This window comes from Parasteatoda tepidariorum, chromosome 7 (assembly GCF_043381705.1).
Source record: "Parasteatoda tepidariorum isolate YZ-2023 chromosome 7, CAS_Ptep_4.0, whole genome shotgun sequence".
NCBI lineage: Eukaryota > Metazoa > Arthropoda > Arachnida > Araneae > Theridiidae > Parasteatoda > Parasteatoda tepidariorum.
Window position 1 is genome coordinate 17,018,264 of NC_092210.1, and position 12,825 is coordinate 17,031,088.

Consider the following 12,825-nt stretch of genomic DNA (forward strand, 5'->3'; position numbering starts at 1 on the left):
CTAATTTAAAATTCTTCGTTAACACATCATGTGACTACTAGTCGCCAAATTAATTGACCTTGGCACGCATTGCTCGAGCGCAATATTTAATTAGAAAATGTGAAGGGCATCAAAGTCTTACGTAAACATTTATTCTACCACCGAGGTTAGGAATGTCTTAAAGGTGGAACATCACTGTGATTTTATGTAAAAAAAATAAAAAAGGCTTGTTGTTTTTAATGTAAATTTTAAGACCGCAAAATAATTTTAAAAAAAGCATATGTAATTGAATTCGAATAATTTTAGATGCTTTGACACACCAATTTCTACAGAATGACGAAGTAGCTTAAAAAAAAAAAGAATTATTCGTTCTTTTTTTCTTTCTTTTTTTTTAAAAAAACAAACAAAGAACAAACGGTTACCGTTTCCTAGACTAGTTCATATTCCATCCGATTTATTTAAAATTTTGCCATTTTATTTTACTATATTACTGAGATATAGTTTCTGTTAATTTACATGTTTTTAATAACATAAACTTCGGCAAGAATAAAGTAACAACTTAAAAATTAAAGAGTAAGAGCATTATTTGATTAAAAACTTCATTCACTTCAAAAATATAATAATGAGGAAATAACAGTCGACAAGTTTCAAGAGCACGAAAACAGACGCTCGTTTTCGAGACTTGAAAATGGACGCCTATTAAAAATAACGTTCTTGAACCATATAAAATTTTACAATGGTGCTCACACTTGTTTTTACACTCTCAATTTTTTAGTAAGGATAATAAGAGAAAAAAAAGCTAAGATCATTTTTATAACCTAAGAGCTTGTTTCCAATAAGTTAAAAGTAAGTATTTTCTTACTTTTAACTTATTATTTAAACTTTACTTTTAAATTAGTAATAACTTATTATAATTTTCATAAAAGAACATCTATATATGTGTGTATGTTGTGTCTTATGTATATCATTTATAAGCGCTAGTATCTGAGAAAAATAAAATAAAATAAAATATTAAGCGTTGATTAAAGAAAAGCCTAACGGTAATAAAAAATTGTTTTATCTGGCAAAAAAAATAGCTTCAGACAATTCATGGAGGGTATCAAAATGAAAGGGGAATATTTTAACTGAAGACATTATTATACAGGAGGTGCACGTGATGGGTGTAACGAGGCCTCACGTGTTCACGTGCAACCACATGACGAAAATCGCCAAGATTTGGCGAGTTTCCAGGAAGGGTGGCGGAGACCTTGAAAGCGCCAAAGCACGTGGCTGGCAACGGAGGTAGTGCCATTTGACTTTCATTACTTTTTTTTTTGTGCCTCCCCATCCCTTCCTCCGAATAATTTCTCTGATTAAAACAGCTCCTTTCTTTTTATTCCTCTTTATCACATCCAAAAAATCAATTTTTCCGTAAAGTATTATATCGTATTTTTTACAGTAATGTTTATTTAATTACAGTGATTCAGGAATTTTACGGCTATTATCTGTAAAAACTATACGGTATATCAGATTTTTTTTCGTCCCGTAGCATGTTCCGGTAAAAATGTTTTTTATGGTAAAAAGTACTGGTACCCTGAGTGCCAGTATTTTTTTATAGTGTACCTGCATAATATTCACTGATTTTTCTAATTTTCAGTTACGTTTAGAAAAATCCTTTTTTCCCCCATCCAATAATATTCAATTACAATAAAAAGAAACGGGTTAAATTTTACTCATATGTTTGTCAGATTAAAACTTTTAGGCGTCGTCGCAACCGGCATTTGTTGACCTCCGTTTATACATTTAGATACTGTTAAAAAAATTACTGGGAAAATTTTAATGCCATTTTAAATAGCAAAAAATTAATAATTGAAAAGTTTCGCAACAACATCAAGGGTATAAAGAGTAACAATATCAAAACAGATAAAACTGATACTTGCGTGCGATTTATAATTTCACAAATTATATAACATTTTGAAACCTAATAAAACCTAACTTATCCAAACAAATATAAGCTAGACATATTTTACATTTTAAAAATTAATAGTATAAAATATTAGAAGGTAATTCTCTATTATTTACAATGTGTACTCATAAAATGAAATGTGAAATAAAAATTAAAGAATATTCAAGCAGAAGTGTTTTTGAATTAAGAAATTTCTAACCGAAAAAAGCATTAGAAAAGAAATATTTTTATAACTATTGAAATCTCAGTACAACATTTATTGCCCAATCTACTGCTTTGCAACCTTCTAATTGTTTACATAATATGGAGTAAAATTTTAAGAGGTAAACAACAGTTGGTTAGGATGAAGCAAGAATACGTAAATAGCCGCCGCGCCTTTTTCATAATTTTTGCTCATATTCCTTTGTTTGAAGGTCGCCAAATACGTGGCCTAGGTCGCGCATGTTCGTAATTATTTCACCCTAAATGGCGATTAACAGTAGGCGATATTCGAAATCCCTTGGCGCAGTTTAGACACCTGTGTCCCTTTTATATATTTATATATATAATTTTTTTTCTGATTCTTTAATTACAAGTAAAAATATATTTTAGTATTTTTAATTGCGTTAAAAAAAAACAGTTTAATAGTTATTAAAAAAATCTGTTCGATTATTGGAATTATATTTGAACTAATATATAATATCAAAAAAAAAAATATATTTTCATTCGTATTCAAAAATTTATCAATAATTGATTTTCTTAATTAGAGAAATTTCAACGATGAATTTACTGTTCCGGGAGTTCCCTTGTCTTCTGGTTTGGGTTCAAAATACGGAGTTTAACATTTATTGTCGTCATACCAGAATTCAGTCGACTGTTGAATGCTGGGTATGAAATAAAATATCTTTACAAAAATAATTTCTAATAAAAAAAACTAGTCTCGTTGCAAAATATAATCCATCCCTTTTTTTTTTCTTTCTAAAAAGCAATCATATTTTTTTTTCTTAATATATAGAAATATTTTATAAAGATTGAATTCAAATAAAGAACAGTAAATTATTCTTCTAATCCTGAACTTAAAACGTTTAATCAATTACCCATTCTCAGGTTTAACAAATCATCGTCTTACACCTCATCCATCCATTCACGTTGAATTTTTTCCTCGGCAGTGGACTAGTTAAATCATGTTACAAATATAGTGTTCCATCATTTGGCTAATTGAAACGGATATTCCAAACAAAAAGGAGCCAATCAAAAGATTTTCGATCGGATGCTGAAGGTAAGTCGGCAGCGTAGAAAATACTTTAAGTGAAAGGATAGCCAGGTAATTATGAAACAGTATATAGCTAAAGGCATTTGATTTTTCACAGAACTGCGGTTCACGTTTTTAAGATGTCTCTCTTTTTTTTTTTATTACATTCTTTTTTATTTTGATTATTTTATTTTTCTATATATTTTTTTAACAGTTGCTTTCTTTTTCAAAGATGGGGTCTCGCTGATAACGGTTCGGCGGACAGTCCGTTTTAAAGGTCACCGCAAACACGTGTATCACGAACGTTTGCTATTTAATTAATGATGCAGCTTGAATGTTAGAATAATATTAAAGTCAAGGTTAACTGGTGGTCACACTTAATGGAAATATCATGCAGAGATATTCACAGAAAATTCTTTTTTCTTAGATCAGGTGGGGGGGGGGAAATAAATTTTAAAATCTATATGCCTAGTATCACATAGGACGTGCTTTTTAGAATACAATAAAGTTTCTGATAATAAAAAAAAAAAAAACTAAGTCTCTTAGGCCTTTACAAAGACTCTTTTTATTTAAAAGGAAGGGTAATTTCTGAGTATTATTGCGCTCTATGAAAGATTATTTGGAATCTAATACGCCGATTGAAAAAAGCTTGTTGGGACTGTCTTGGCACGATGTGGGCTGTAACGACCAGAAGAAGAAGAAAGATTGATTTTAGTCAGCTTGCATCTAACTTACGTCCACTGTTGTCTTCAGTTTCTCTTCATAGATTAGGAAATGATGACCGCTCGATCGTTCTGACAAATACCAAATTCTGAGTCGTGATGGCTCAGGAGAGAGCAAATTTGAAATTACGAAGGTATGTCGAAAATTGTACAAGGAGTATGATGGAATAATTCGATAAAATTAGTTCAAGAATTATCAATTGTTAAGCTTGCGTTAAAAAATACGATGCGAGCCTACTTATTGCCTGCTGAAATTAAAAAAACTTGGGAATTGAAATTTGACATGCTGAAATAGCCATTTATGTTTGTGAGCTTAACAAGAGTTATTTTTTTTCTTCCTTCGAGTTCTTATTTTTTTCGGAAATTATTGAAATTTGAAGTCTTTTTTTTTTCGCGATTTCTTTTTTAACTTTTTGCGTTGAACATCAACCATTTATCCATTGTCGTAGAATTTTTTTTTTATCTCACTTCTGAGTTCTTTTTTTTACAAGCTTGTGCTTGATTTGATGTCACATTTTAGAGGAGAGAGAGGGGGGGGGCATTGTACGTTATCAGATACTATAAATTTTAACATTAAAAATTTAAATTTTTAGAAATAAAAAAAATTTTTATACACGCGATAAAAACCATTCTTTATTTGAACGATTTTAAGTCTTTTTCACGAGTAAAATTATTTCTTATCAAGTCATAAAACTTGTTTTCCATGAAGAAAAAAAAATTCAAGTACAAATCATCTAGCTAATCGTTCATTCCGCTATGATTTAAAAATTGAAAAAAAAAATGCTCTTACTTAAAACTACAATAATAATTTTATTTTTCGTTAAAATGTTCTTTTTTTGTGGAAAATATCGACTATTAAGGGTTAAAGAAACAATAATGCATGAGAAACAATAACGGGGGATGGTGAGCAGATCGAGCAGGGGACAGTATCTCGTATCTACATAAAAAAAAATGCGAAGTTAAAATAGGTTTAAGACAATCTCTCCTATAGTAACTCTGAATCACTGCAAAAAATTTTTTATTTGCAGACCTCTAACTGAAAAAAAAGGACTGACTAAAGAGATTTATAAATAACTCTTTAGTGAATAACATGGAAAAAATAGATAATAAAAAAACAAGCGAGTAATTACGTCTTGTTTTTGTCTAAAAGCCAAAATACCTGTTGGAGTTTTCTAGAATCACATTCGTTATTTTCAGACTCATCATTTTGTTTAGACATAGCAAAAGATCACGAGCAACTCTTAAAGTTGCCAAGAACGAGGTTGCGAAAACTGTCCGTGAATTTATGTTCCTAACAAAATTTCTTTGTCTTCGGCAACTTTTTTTTTCCCATACGCAATGGAAAAAAAGTACCCTTTGGCTCGGCTAAAAATAATCTAAGTTTAAAATTGACATTTCTAATCAACAAGTACATTTTGAAAACAATCTTTCATAAGTTGATAACACGACTGGCGGCCAATAAAATCCCAGTACACAAACTATCTTAGAAAGTGTTTTATGTTTGCCTTTAGGCCTTGGGCTTAAAATGTTTTGGCCTTCTTTTATTTAAAAAGATGAATTTGTACTTCTTAACATTTTAAAAACTAATAATTCAGTTTTAAGAACTTCAAAAACGTTTTTTTTTCTTCCTTTAAATCCTTCTTTTATATACATAATCGAAAACGGTTGATTAAAAAAAATATTACTTATTTTTGTAAAAATCCTAATTAAATCCTAGAATCAGATTACTGATCTTCTGATTCGGGTAAATTCGATATCCCAAAAACCAAACCCTAAACTCAATCAGGGGGATATTAGCATATTACACAATTAATTAATATTCTTGTTTAATTCCTATCTCAAAAAGTTAAGTTAAAGTTAAAAGAAAAGTAAAAAAGAAAAGTTAAAGTTCTATAGTCATAGAACTGCCACGCATGTTTTGTTGTTGTCGCTTTTTTTTTTTGGAGGTATGCACGGATATTTATATATATAATTAAGAAGATTAAATATTGTTTTAATTACAGCTACACAACCTGTCCCCACACGTAAAAAAAAAAAAAAAAAATCTAAATTGATTCAGTCAAATAAGATGCGTAGCTCTCTCTAAATAAGCAAAATCCTAGTTTCTGCTTTATGTTTAAACTGCAACAGCTTCAAAAATGTTAATTCGTTTGGAATCGATCGAAATGTATTGAAGCCTCAATGCAGCAGTTTCAGTTTTTGAGTCCGAAACTTAGCAGAACTTAATTTGCAACAATAAATGTGCATCAAATTTTATCAGAATTGGAAAGTTAAAAATGAAGACTAGTTATAAATATTTCCTACTTTTATTTGCAAGTTCATTTTTTTAAGAATGATATTAGAGTACTTTATACTTCTTTTTTTTATTTCTGTAGGAAATAATAATCATCTGGAACATAATAATCTAAATCCAACTTCTCTAGGAGATGTTTTATTTGAACCATTGCTTTTGCAAACTGCAGTTACTTGTATAATTAATGAAACTGGCAACAGAGGAGATTCATATGCTAAAGCACAAATTGATATCTATAATAATATAGTACTAATATTGATAACAAACAATAAGCTGAAACATAAATCGAAATTGAGTATCGATACTACAGTATAAAGTATCGGTAGTTAGTTACGCAGGGATTAGCAATTGGTACTTTTTAATTAGCTTTGCACGAGCTAATTCAACTATTTTATTTATTTTTATTTATTTAAAATGAATGCTCAACCGTGATGGTTCAGGGGATTAAAGCGTTTGCCTCCCAATGAGGTGACCAAGGTTTGATAGCTGATTCATACGAATTTTGCTCGCTCTGTACACAGTGCTGAAGCAAAATATCCTCAGTGGTAGAATGGGTTAGAATTCCCTAGTCGTTGTACTAACCCTAAGAGGTTTTCCTCGTTATGTCACGCAAAAGCCGGTTAGTTCCATCAAAAAGTCCCTCACTAAGGCTAGTTTGTCCCAAAGCTTGATACTAGAGTTCACCTGTCTTCTGGGTTCAGTTCAAATTACAAGGTTACGGAGTTGAGTATTGATAGTCGGAAACTCTTAATTTAGTCGGCTGTTGAACGCCGGTTATTATACTAAATAAAATTAAATGAAGAAAAAAAATAGTTGAATTTACTCGTAATCCCCTAAACGAAAAGTTCCCAATAATTTTCTGAGGATACTTTATCGATGCTATGTAACAATAATATGTTACGACTGAGAATACTAATATGTTCAAAACGCAATGGGGAAAAAAAGAGAATAGAAGAAAAAAGAGAGAGAGAGATAATTCAAGGTCTCAAACTATGAAAAACAACTTGTTTACAACCTTCGCCACTGAGTTCCAGAATCCTCCCAGTTTCCCCGGGATAAATCCTGAACATTCTTGCACAAACTCCCTCTAACTACTACTCAATGATCTTTAAAGGTTCCTTAACAATTACGTCATCATGCACTTAAGCTTCAAGACAAACTGCAGTGGGCGATGATCGAAGTAAACAACACGTGACTTAGTCAAAAGAAAAGAAATAGAAGTAAAAGGAACACCGTTTGAAAAGGATACAATTTCCAGATATTGATTAACATTTATAATAAAGTAAAGAAACTTAATTTTTTATTATAAAAAAAACGTTATAAAAAACTTAAATTTTTGCAACAAAAGATATTAAAATACATTTTATTCTATGTACTTTTAAAAGTTGGATTTCGTAACGGGGCTGTCTACAAATTATGTTCGAATTTTAGGACTATTTTAAAGCCAGGGTTCGAAAAGCCCTTAGAAAATTTTAAAAAAAGTGGTATTAATATTCTAGTAAAGAAGTTAAAGATTTCTTTTTATTAGCTTTCACTTTAAAGTTAAAAATTCGATATTCAAAATTTATCAACTAGATATATTTATATTTGGAAATATTAAGCCATATTGGTAAAAACAAACTTATTAAAATACATTTTTATTTTCTTACTTTTGCGACCATTTTTTAAATTTTATAAGGAGTGCATGAACCATGTTTTGGAGCAAAGTCTATCTTTACCGCTTCCCTCTTAATCCAACTTTATCTTTTCCGAATTACCTATTTCCCTTTAAGATAGTGAAAACTCAATTCAACAATTTTTAAAAAATAGCACTCAAAAAATTTACTTCCTTTTTACCGAATTCGTAATTTATAAACGCACTTAAGCAGTTATTGAAGTTCATTTTGTTTTAATGTTCTCAAAATATTCTATTGCACAACAGCGAAAAATAAATAATGACAACAAATTACGTAAGCACGAAAAAGTCATGAAAAAAATTAGTATTTTTCACGAAAAAATGAAATTAAATTGCTAATTATCTCTTAGAAAACAACCATAATTATGTAACAAGCAAAAATTTTAATTCACACGAATAAAATTTTTGAGAATTAAATATTTTTCGAACTAAATTTATAGTACATAGTATTTATAATAAAAGGGTATCTAAAATGACTAAACTTAGTATAAATGTCTTGTCCAAAATGAAGCAACATATATACACGCACACATTATATGTCACAAACTAAGACAGGAGAAAATTCTATCAAAATCCAACAAATAACGACTAAGGAAAAGACGCGACTGGAAACATCAAAATCTGTTTGACTGCTGAAAGACATAGAGAGAAATTAGAAAGCGATTATTAGAAAGACCTCTAAGTTTTTTTCAGGCAATCAAACTGGTATGCTTTTGACCTTTCTTCTTCAGTAGTAATACACGAAATTTTGATAGCATTTTTAATTTTTCCTTATTTTTCATTAGCATTAATCTAAAATAGATATCAATGGCGGTAATTACAGAACACCTCACGGCACTTGTTGCAGTCTCCGCTGCATTTCAAAACATTTTAATTATTGCATTTAAGTAACAAAAAGAATATGAAATTAAAAATCCCGTATGGCCGATTTGGTGTTATGGCCCATTTAATTATATACCGGGCCCTGACTTCGGTCCTTCATTCCGTTAGAATGCCGAGGAACTTATCTAAATTTCTGCGATAACAGCTTGCGTTGAAGGGCGGCAGTAAAAAAAAAAAAAAAAAGTGGCGAAACGTCACGTTTGAAGAGCACGTGTTCTTACCTTATCCCTCAACAACCATTGCGCAACAAATTCACAGCACATTTCTTTTCACAAGCACTGTTATTGTGATTTTTGTTTTCTTCCTTTATTTGGAGCCGTTTCAAACTTCGACTCCGGTATGATTGTACTTGTTTTATGATTGCCTTTTATCTGCAACGGGGAGCACGTGCACTATCCACCAACATTTTTTTTTTCTTTCTTTATTTCATGGACACTGATGAACAAATTAGACTGGTATAAACTAGATAAGTTTGCAGATGAGCAGGGCAAATATTCAAATCGTTGTTGGTAATTTACTGCCTTTTATTTTGTTCCAAGTTTTGGGGTAATTTAGTAGGAATTGCTCTTTTAAGAGCTAGATTTACGACACCAAATGGAATTCCCGTCTTTATTCTTTCGTGTGGTGACATTTGAATAATGGAATTTCTTATGAATCAGAAACAATGTATTTTTTTTATTACGCATGACGCTTTTCTATGAAACACGTGATCTAACGATAAAAATGTTAACCAAGATATAAAACTGAGATTACGATAAAAAAAAGAAGTTTAAACGTTTAATTTTAAAAAAAAGGTTAGAACCTTTTATAAGCTTAAAATAATTTTTAATTGAATAAACTTATTAACTCGTTAAATAGCACAGAATTGTTGAACTTCATTCTTTTAGTGAAACAAGACATTAACCCTTAGCGGCTGCATGTTTTCTCTCAGCCACCAACTATTTTTTTTACCGTTCCAGTCGTATGTCTGCTCTCAGCCACCACAGCTTCGGAGTTAAGTAGAATTCGAAATAATATAAAAAAATTGAGTTAAAGTAAATTAATTCCGACCAGCATGACACCCATGTATAAACTTAATACGACCGCAAAGGGTTAAAGCGTATTTCTACAACTCACCATACTTTAGCTAATTCTTCTTATTGAATTTATCTTATTATTTTTATTTATATTCTTCTTTATTTTTATTGTACTATTGTTTTAAATTTAATGAAAAGATTAAGCTGGCCACTAAATAGTCCACGCAGGGTTAACAGTGGCTTGTGGGTCATACGTTGAAAACGTCTATAATTCATATATAGATGTTTTTTCAAATTATCTTCAGTCCCAGTGCCGCAGGCAATTTCTGCAATTCCTTATGCTCTAATGAATGATAATTAATTTAATTACTGCATGGTAAGCATAGAAACAAATAGCATTTTACCAATAAAATAGTTTTAAACACAGTTTACTGATCATTTTTCAAACAAAACAGGTTTTAAACACTGAAGTTTACAGATCATTTTCTCAACAAAATTGTTATGAAAACACAGTTTTTTGTCTATTTTTCTAATGAGACAGTTTTACTGAAGATTTTCCTAATAAAACAGTCCATTTCTCCAATAAAATAGTTTACCCGTTACTTTCCAAATGAAACAGTTTTAAACAGTTGATTTAATAGTTTTAAAACTGAATACTAATAATTTTCCAAATAAAATAATTTTGGCACTTTTTGGTTGGCCGGGTGCTAAGAAACTAAACTATTTTATTTTAATTTTATTTAATTTTGTGTTTAAAAATATAAATAAAACAAAAATACAAAAAAATAGTTTACATTCACATATTTTGGGCGACTTTTCGCTTGCTCCTGTCTAACCGAAAAGTACCACAATTTTAAACCGTTTATTGATCATATTTCTAAAAGGATTTTTATAAACACATCATTAATAATTTATAAACAAATAATTTTCACAAGACTATTGTTACTGAAGCATAGCACAACAACAATCATTATCCCCGAAATCGATCCTGCAACAGGGATTCTGAATCATGGACAAGTCTATAATGACTATCAGCTCAAACAAATCAGTACTTATAAGCTTAAACGACGCAAAGAAAAATGGAGAAAATCGCTAAGATTACATCGCATCGTTTATATAATTTCATTAAACATTTACTTACGAATTTACTATCAGATTAAAAAAATATATAATTCAAAAATATTAATATTCTTTAATTAACAAGAAAGATGAAATGAATATTTTTTTTTTACGTCTTATTTTTCCACAATTTCAAAAGTGCTATTAATAAATGTTAATTTTGCTTCTTGTGAGCCTCTTCAGCATCATCTTTTATTTTTCACATCTTTTGTTTTAGAAGTTAAATAAAATTGAATTTTACACTCGTATGTTCTCTTTTTTATTTCTATTAAAAACGGATATTAAGCACAAGCTCGTTAATTTTTTTTATATTATTTTAATAATTAAACTTGTCTACTAGCTTAAATAAATCTTTTTTTTTTTTTTTTTCATTTATGCCCTTTTCCAACTAATTTTTTCATATTATAGATTAAATAATTTTCTCTTTTTTTCAAATCTACTTTTATTTTGTTTTAAAACCTGTGCTATGATTAATTTTATTTTTTAAATATTTAAATATTGAACTTGAATTGAAGTTATATTGAATATATATTGAATTTCAACAATCTAATTTATAAACTTTGGAATTTAAATAAACTTCAATATTTTTCTTCGTTGGAATTCAACCAGAGCTTATTTTTGCTTTTATCTTTTTCCAAATTTTTTTAAATTTTGGTATGTAATTTTGTGCTTTATTTCTTAAATTCCAAATTTTGCAATCTGTGTAGCAGTTGTTTTAAATTAGTATATTTCCTTCCTATTTGGAGCTTCTTTAATATGGAGTTTAAATAATACTTTCTTAATTTTAGGACTTGGGTTCTGAAATTAAAAAGATAAGTTTCATTTAGTTGTTTATAACCGTCGTTGAACAGCCGACCCAATTTTTGGGTTTACGACTACTAATGTTTTGAACCCAATTCGGAAGACAAGGGAGCTCCTGGCTCAAGTAATGGGAGAAATTGACCTTTGTGAAGGACTTTTTGATGGAACTAACCCGCATTTGCGTTACATGGAGAGGAAGACCACGAGAACCTCCCACGGTTAGCCTGACGGCAAGGGGACTCTAGCTCATGATCCGTCTACCACTGAGAATATTTTTAAGTCAGTACTGTGGTCGGTGCAAGCCGGATGCGGAATTCGTATCAACCAGCCATCGCCGGAATCGAACCCCGGTTCACCTCATTGGAAGGCGAACGAGCTATCCCCTGAGCCATCGCGGCTCTCATTTAGTTGTTGTGATAAGTCACGTTCTCAAACTATTAAAAAGAGCTATTTCAGTGAAAAATCTCGCAATTTCCAAGTAGGTAAGATGTTTCTATGCATAATGTTGTTTCAGATCGACCTCGAAACAATACTAAGAAACAGTTTGATGAGAAGATGTCATTACCTTTGAAACATATGTTTCTCATCGCTAATTCCCTCTAATTCTATGATTCTTTCCAACACCAAAATCACTGTTTTTAATTTAAAAACTAATTAAATTTCAGTTTTTATCTTATTGTTCGTGGAATCAATTTTAATGAGCAGAGTATGTGGGTTCCGGTTGTTAGAGAAACCACCGCCAACTTGTCACAGAAATCTCCAGACCCAGTGTTGGCAACCTTGATAAGAAGATGGAAAGAAAAAAAAAAGCTGTTTTTCGCATGAATTTCGAAAAAAGAAAAAAAGTCTTATCGATAAGTTTGCCAAAAGTTAATTTATAGCAGTATTGTTCTAGAAAACCACCACGTGACGGCAAAATGTAGTTCAGCACGTGCTGGTAGAACAACGTTATTTCTAGAACAGGAAATATGTCGATTATGCAAGCCAGTCAAGTCGCCAAATGTCTTTTTTATTTCTTTTTTAACCCCGGTGCCTAATTCACTCCCTTTTTTTAATTAGTCGAGTACTAGTATGTTAATATAACGTGGTGCTCCTGGTAACAGAATTTGCGGAGCCAATATTCAGCATAATCTTCATAAATTTAAATTCGTCAGCGAACCTA

The 12,825-nt window shown here is 30.4% G+C and overlaps 1 protein-coding gene across 5 annotated transcripts in view; it reads right to left on the reverse strand.

Annotated features, from left to right (window-relative positions):
* LOC107449733 (transcription factor cwo) overlaps positions 1-12,825 on the reverse strand; it is an 80,233-nt gene that overhangs the window by 14,452 nt on the left and 52,956 nt on the right. The window lies entirely within an intron of this gene.